Consider the following 8,030-nt stretch of genomic DNA (forward strand, 5'->3'; position numbering starts at 1 on the left):
GACAGACTTCACAAGGCAAGTCGTTAAAGTCAGAGGAGCCAAGAAAAAATAAATACATGTAGAAAGGCAGGTGGGGAGAAGTGAAGTAACCAGAGGTAACAGAATATGAGGTGCTGATAAGCCCCAGTGATGGGAACACTGAGTCCCAGACCTGCTGACAACCTAGAAGAGAGATGATAATAAAGAAACAAAAGACCGTTCTGCAGCTCAGAAGCCCATGAAGCCACAGAGCAAGAATAAGAATTATGTGGCATGAGCTATATAACCTCACCTCTGGAATCATCGCAGACATGAATCATCGATCGCGGAGCTCCTTCTTTCCTACCGCTCTTGGATGCACGTCTCAGACTCTCAACATAACAACCCACTGGCTTTTCATCCAGGGAAAAGCGCATCTTCTGTATGTATATGAAAGTTTTAAGAGGTTGGGGGGTAGAAAATGGAAGAAAACGGGAAGGGGAGCCTCTAATGCTGGGTCTCAATTTGGCACCCATGTTGGTGACAGACCTAAATCAGGGACTTTCATACTAAGACATAGTACATATTTTTTTAGAGTGTAGTAAATTTTAGAGAGCTTTCAACCCAAGCAACTACTGAAATTTTAACAATTATAGCAATCTGGCACCTTAAAAAATTAATTCCTTTCCAGTTATAAAGAATTATTTCTCTAAGCAGTCCAGAAAGTTTGCATTTAACTACAGAATGCCAAAACAAGCATGCCTAACTCACTTTTACTAAATCTACCTGTAGCACTAGAAATTTTTATAGTTATCTAAACCAAATGCCAATCAAAACTTGTGTTGAACTTTCACATCTCCATTTAAGAAATCAGCAGTGTAGACTGTGCGGTTTCAAGGACATAAGATTCCACCAGTTTTCCCATGTTCCCTTAAGTCACAGGAGGCTGGACCTGTTAGCTACAAGAATTAGTATCTTAGGGAAATAGAATCAGAATGTTCCAAAGAGTTTAAGAGTTTTCATAATCAGACCAGACCGTAGCCCCATTTCTCAGGCCCAACTTTTCTAGGCCCTGAAGCCCACAATTAGTTGCACAGCTTCTGTAAGATGACAGAATGTCTTACTAGAAACTCAACTGGGTGACTTTATATGAAAATTGCCATTGGGCTTCATATATCAGGGCAGGAGTTGGCAAACTCTCTGGAAAGGGCTAAATAGGAAATATTTTCAGCTTTGTAGGTCTTACAAAGTAGTCTATCTCAACTACTCAACTCTGCACTTATGGAGAAAAAGCAGCCATAAACAATATGTAAACAAATGGCCATGGCTGTGTTCCAGTAAAACTTTTTTTACTATAAGCATTGGACAGGATTTGGCCTAAGGCCACAATTTGCTGAGTCCTGATGATAATTTGCTGAGCTTGGAGTCCAGATGAATTGCAAAGCAATTTTTCTGAAGCAGGCTGCCAACTGTCACCTTTACTCCTGGGATGAGACCTTTCCTTCTGATGGCTCCTAACACCTTTGTTTTAATATTCAAGGGGATGGTCGTGTGCTATTGGATACATCCCTGCTTCCTGATTTCTTGTTTATGAAATGCTATGGGGGACCACTTAGCGTTAGCTTACCAGCGTCCTCTTTGGCATGAACAGAACCTGGGGGCTCCCCTGAAAAGCCTTCTAATGCACAATGCAAATGTCATCACTGGAGATGTAATTTTGCACCCTGAGCTTGAGTTTTCTAGACAGGTTCATATTTTCTTTATCATTCCTCACCCTACATTATGACGGCTTTGGGACTTTAGCACGAGCCATATTTAAATTGTCAAGAGATGTCAACAAGTTGTAAGGGACAGCCTCACACTGGCAGCAATTACTAGAGGGCAATGATCAATGGGGGTCTTTTGTTAGCATTGCAGAATGGCCACTGACTCAGGAAGTAAGTGTTCTGGTGGTGAAGGCAAGAGCCGAAATGGACAAGCCATTTCACCGTGACTGCTCGCAAACCACAAACCTACACTTATTCCATTAATTACTCCTGCTCAAAAAGACAGGGGTCGTTACCATCTACCATCTACAGTCTACCGAGAAGAGGGGGTGGCCAGACTCACAGAGGTTCTATTTATGGCGCCAGGAAATGCATCCTCTCTGCTTTCCGGAAAGCATGATTGCCTTATTCCACTGTGATTCCTTCTGTAAACACGTAAAGGCCATGTGACAGCCACTTGGAAATGGAGGACTTTGAAAACTTAGTCATGTTTTCCAGGTTCATATTTTTTCAATCTTTTAAATTAAATTTATTGGGGTGACATTGGTTAATAAAATTATATAGGCTTCAAGTCTACAATTCTATAATACATTATCTGCATATTGCATTGTGTATTCGCCACCCAAAGTCAACTCTCCTTCCTTCACCATATATTTGACCCCGTTTACCCTTTCTCCCTCCCTTCTATTCCTCTTTCCCATTACACTGTTGTCCATTTCTACAAGTTTTTGTTTGTTTGTCTTGTTCATTCATTGCTTTCGGTTTTATATTCCACATATGAGTGGAATCATATGGTTCTCGACTTTTTCCGTCTGACTTATTTCACTTAGTATGTTATTTTCAAGATCTAGTCCAGAGATTATGTTTATCTGGGGCAATGACTTGATGTGGAAGAGACACCATTTATGACCCATAACAACCATGTTCACTTGCTCATTTTCCTTGCATTTTTGCTTTTTACACTTTCTTGCCTTAAAGTCACATGACTCGTACAAAAGATTGGAAGTTAAAAGAAAGGTCTATTCTGATCACCACCTAACCCTAATTTCCATAAAGAATAGAATTATTCTTTCAAGGAATATAAAGTCGAAATCCCATTCCCACTTTGTGTCGTCTTTTCTAGACCTGCCCACAGCACTCGCCTGGTTTAATGCCACCTCCTCCCCTCAGTCTTGCCCCGTCAGAAGGACACAGTCTCTCCTGAGACAATGACCTTCTGTAGAAATTCTTCTGCACCTCTCGACACACCACATTCAGGCTTACCTTATGCTTTGATAGGCACGTACCTCATCCTCCCAACCTGTCTACACCCTTGACAGCAGGACCCAGGTTCCATCCATCTTTACAGTCTCCACGGCACCCAGAACAGAGCCTCAAATCAAGTAGCGACTGGATAAGTGCGTCATGAACCAACGAAGCAGTTCCTGCCCCTCTGTCTCCGGGACTCAGGGAACCGGTGTAAGCACAAATATTTGGCACTAGAAGTCATTATATTATTGCATGGGACTCCCACTCCAATTAAGATTAGAAGAACACAGATCGCCTTTGCTTCCTTGATAATGAGAAAAATTCCAGAGCACGAAGCAGCGGCGACAACCTCACATGTCCTGGCCCGGCCTTCTGTGCCACTGTGCCGCTCCCAGACACCCCCATCCCCAGACTCCGGCTCTCCCCTCCTCCCTCCACCCCCCTCCATCCCTCCGCTCCTCTCCAGGCACCTGGGCCCCACGTCCCGCCGCCCAAGACAGGACCAGGCCGGCAGGCGCCGCCGCAGGGTGGGGGGCTGCTGCAAGCGCCTCGCGTACCTGCTCCTTGTCTTCAGTTTCGCGTTCTGGCTGGCCCGAGGGCTGAGCCTCATTGCCGTGGGTGCTCTGATGACGTGCATCCAGCTCCTGGGCTGCTGGGGACATTCTTCGCCTGCCTGATGATCCTCTGCCGGCAAAGTGGCCGCTGGCATCTAGGGCTTTGTCAACAAGAACCAGATCGCCAAGGATGTGGAGCAATTCTACAACCAGGCCTTGCAGCAGGTTGTGGTGGACGACAGGGCCACCAACGCCAGGGCCGTGGTGAAGACCTCCCACGAGACACACAACTGCTGTGACTCCCGCGCACTGACCTCACTGACCACCTCTGTGCTCAAGAACAGCCTGTGTCCCTCAGACAGCACCCGCAAGTTGCTGCAGGAATTCTGCCACCAGAAGAATGACCACCTCCTGTCGGGGAAGCTGTACCTTATCGGCTTCATGGCCATTGTAGTCGCCATGGTCAGGGGCGCCTGTGTATATAACTTTTCTGACATTATTCTGCTACACTTATTAGCCTTTTACTTTTGAGGTGTTGTTTTTGTCTGATGTTCCCCGTCACCTTTGGGGCTGATGTCACCTGTAGGTGGCATGTGAGTGGGCGTTTGAGACTGCCGGCAAGGGTCCCCTCTGCTTCTGGGGCCATTGGGGGTTCTTCCTGCTTAGCGAGCCCTCTCCAGGTGCCCGAGAGGACCCCTCTGCTCCGGCTACGCCCTCCCTCCATCCACCCGTCCCCATGGGCTGCACAGCTCAAGCCTTTTTAAATCCCTGTTCCTCTCCTACCACCTGTCTCTACAGCTGGGTCTATAAGCTGGCTTGTGCCTTCAATGCACCTGTCCTTTCTAACAGGTCACCTTGAAAGTCATTCAATAAAGAAGGCAAAACCAAACATGGAAAGAAAAAAAAAAAGAGTCAGACAAAATCAACATCAGACTTTTCTATGGGGCTAATGAAGAGCTATGGAAACGAGAAAGTCTTGATGAACTGAATTTCTGAGACAAAGTGTAATTGCGCATAGGAAAACAGAATGTCATTTGCAGAATTATCCTGAATTAGCATCTTGCTTGTACATGATAGAGTCCTGCATTCAGAACAACGCTGGGCTCTCAAGTCAGCTAGAAGATATGGGAGAAGCAAGTTGGCTAAACAGGGATTCCTCCTTCCTCTGCTTTACTCCTCGGCAGCTTCAACAGAGGCCCTTCTGCACACTGGGTCAGTTTCTCACCCTCTAGATCATTCTCAGAAGAGAATTCCCGCCACATTCCACAGGATGGAAAGCTGGCATGCTGCCTCGGGATGAGAACAGATAGTGATGAATGAGGCCAGTTTCCAGGGAGGCTTCCATTGAGGAAGTTTGCTTCTGAGCACTGACACTTTCTCCCTGGACCACTGAGCAGTGCTATTCCATAGGGGCCCCAAGAAATGGAAGGAACATCCAGCCAGAGGAATGTTTCTCATTTGGAAATTGGCTTTGTGGAGAGGTAATTATGTCCTAAGGTAAATTTTAAATATCAGAAAGGACAGCCATTTCCATACATGAAATTACTCCATTTAACTTTATAACCGTATCTTTCCTCAACCAGTTAAGTTAATTTTGAGATGAAAGGCTTGACTGTCCATTTTTACTATGTGTAATTTGGTATTCTGTAACTTTCATAGCTATTGGTCTTCATTTCTGTGTGAAAAATCATGGAGATTATAGGAGAGTAGTTTAAACCATTCAGCCATATCTACAGGGTCTACAGATTTATGACAGAAGGGAGACACTTCCTTCCCAACACAGTTTGTGGTAAATAGATTCCTAGAGCCACTGGTCTGTAGGAAGTCCCCTTTGTGATGTTTTACTTGGCACCTGGGTTTGGCACAACCTGAACCAGAAGTAACTAATTCTGACTTAGTACATATACAAAAAAAGGGTTCAGTGTGCAAACTTAGAAAATGGAAATAGTAATATTATTTATGTCACAAGAACAACTACAGTTTACAGCTGAACTTATTTTATAATTATGAAATGAAACTAGATGATAAAAGATATTATTATTATTACTATTATTGCCAAGACATAAAAAGAAAGAAAGACGTGGGAAAACAAGACTTGTTTATGTACAAAAGAGAAGACTATACCCTGTGGACTTTATTCAGAAAAATAAATGGGGAGAATAAGGAGAAAAAATGTCAACTAATGGTAGATGGAAGAAAAACAGCAATGACGTAAAACCTTGGCCGCGTCTTCCTGATTCCTGGGGCCCATAGAAATTCCTCAGTTTGGCCAACCTCACAAATCACATGTCTTCATCTTCCACTTCTGATAAAGTATGTTTGACTCTGTAAAAGATTTATTCCCCAGTGGCAATATCAAAGACGGTGGTTCTTATCCTGTTTTTCCCAAAGCTCCTTCTAAAACTCTGGTAAAAATCTATGGTTCTCATATTCATTTAAAATTCACATAGGCACACCATAATAACAAAAATAATTATATAACAATAGTATCTAATGTTTAGAGAATACTTTGGGGCCATTGTGTTAAGTGCTTTACATGCATTTTCTCATTCAATCCTCACACTAACCCAATGAGGCAGCTACTATTTCCCCCATCTTATAAATGACTAAAAAAGCTCGGAGAAGTTGAACGACTCAGCCCACCGCTCCATGCAAAGATTTCCTTATGATCGTCGGGATCCCCAGACCTTGTTGAGGCCCACCCAAGGACCACTGAGAATGCACACCAGGAGGAACCCGCCCCCCACCCCCAGGCAGAACAGGCGCACACAGGGTTCCTCAAGATGTCACCAAAGATGTCCTAAATTCAGAGCTCGTTCTAAAACATCAAAAACAACAAGGTAGATATGTGTGTCTACACGCACATACACATATATGTATCTCTATGTATGTAGGAATTGCCATGTCTAGGAAGAAACCATTTTTATTTCCGACGCATCTCTCTAACGTTAAGACCGATGAACTGTTTCATCTCTTTCCAGCTCTGTTACCTGATAAGAGACCAATATCAAGTGTTTACACTCCCCACACCCCACACACGCATCAAACAAAAACTGCATTCTAGTCACCATGAGCTTCCGTGCCGGCCCTTGGCAGGTGTCAGATAAAGTGCTTCCCACCAACAGACAGATTCACAGTTCCTCAACCGACATTGATAATGAATAAAATATTTCCCTGGGCCTTGAAAGCCCTCTCAAACCCATAACTAATGACCCTCCCTGTCACTGGGCCGCTCCTCAAGCTGGTGTTTAATCACAGGCAGGTAATGACATAAGATGTCTGGCGCTGGGCTTTTCAGCAGGTTTCGGGAGAGGGGTGGTTAATGTTAAGTGCCATTGAGGAATCTCTAGAGCCGTCGCCAAGCGTCCCCAACAGCCTGCAGTGGGCATCCAGGTGAACCAGCACAAATCCAAGAGGCTCCCCAGCTGGCCCTAAGCCGCATGTGCACCGGGCTTGCTGAAGACTCTTTCAGCAGCTCATCAATCTTCCAGAGGGAGGATCAACCTGAAGAAGCCAGCATTGCCTTCCAGAGTATCTGCTCAATGGCAAAGCATCTTTAGAAAGAGGGTGCTGACTATCCGTATGTATATTTCCTTCTTCCTTCCCAACAAGAGACTTTGAAGTCCAGGGGCCAGCTAAGCACCCTCTCTGATTTTCGGAAGTTGTCAGAAGAAGGTATCCAGTCCTCCCATTGTGGGAATCAGCAACGAGCTGGCTGCAACCTTAAGAAAGATGAGTTTTCCAGCTAACACAGAGCTGAGTTCTGGGTCCTGCATGTGGGCTGATCCCCTACCCAAATTTAGTAGCCTGACACCCAGCCAAAGGCGGGGGGGAGGGGAGTGAATGTCAAGAAAATCCAATTGGAAAATATCAAAGACAGACAGCATCACTTATCTTTAAACTACAGTGAATGAAGGTGTTTGGGTGTCGGCCATTTCATGCAGCATGAAAAGTAAAGTACCCAAGTAAAGCCAAGATACTTTTTGAAAAAACACTGTCTTAAAATTATTTACCAGCCTCCAACTTTCCAAACAAGCAGTTGTTGATTTGTTTATTCATTACAGAGCCAGACACACATGGCTGCTGAAAGCAATCAGATGGGGGGGGGGGGCAATGTGGAAAGAGAACTGAAAAATAAATTGATCTAAAGAGCAAAACATACTGCAGAAAAGCTCGGGACTCAGGCACACACCTTCCAAGTCGTGTTATTCTATGCTATTCATACCACTTTCCTTATTTATGTAGAACGATTTTTGTTTTCTTTTCCAGAAAGAATGCTGCCAATCGCCAGAGGCAGACATGTTTATCAAGCTGTGCATCTTGAAGTCTGACATAAAATCTGTGGCCTTTGCTACAGCTGAAAAACACTCTGTCAACACCATGGAGAGAGCAAGCCCGTGGCGCTGGCCTCGACCCAAGGAGTGCAGGGGAGTGGACGAAAACTTGACACGGGGCCAAAAATTACAAGATGAGGGAAAGTCAAACTTGAGGTGAACAAACCTTT

The 8,030-nt window shown here is 44.6% G+C and overlaps 1 pseudogene; it reads left to right on the forward strand.

Annotated features, from left to right (window-relative positions):
- The first annotated feature begins 3,283 nt into the window (after positions 1-3,283).
- Positions 3,284-4,057, forward strand: LOC107518110 (annotated as a pseudogene).
- The last annotated feature ends 3,973 nt before the right edge of the window (positions 4,058-8,030 follow it).

This window comes from Rousettus aegyptiacus, unplaced genomic scaffold, assembly GCF_014176215.1.
Source record: "Rousettus aegyptiacus isolate mRouAeg1 unplaced genomic scaffold, mRouAeg1.p scaffold_m13_p_13, whole genome shotgun sequence".
In the NCBI taxonomy this organism is placed as follows: domain Eukaryota; kingdom Metazoa; phylum Chordata; class Mammalia; order Chiroptera; family Pteropodidae; genus Rousettus; species Rousettus aegyptiacus.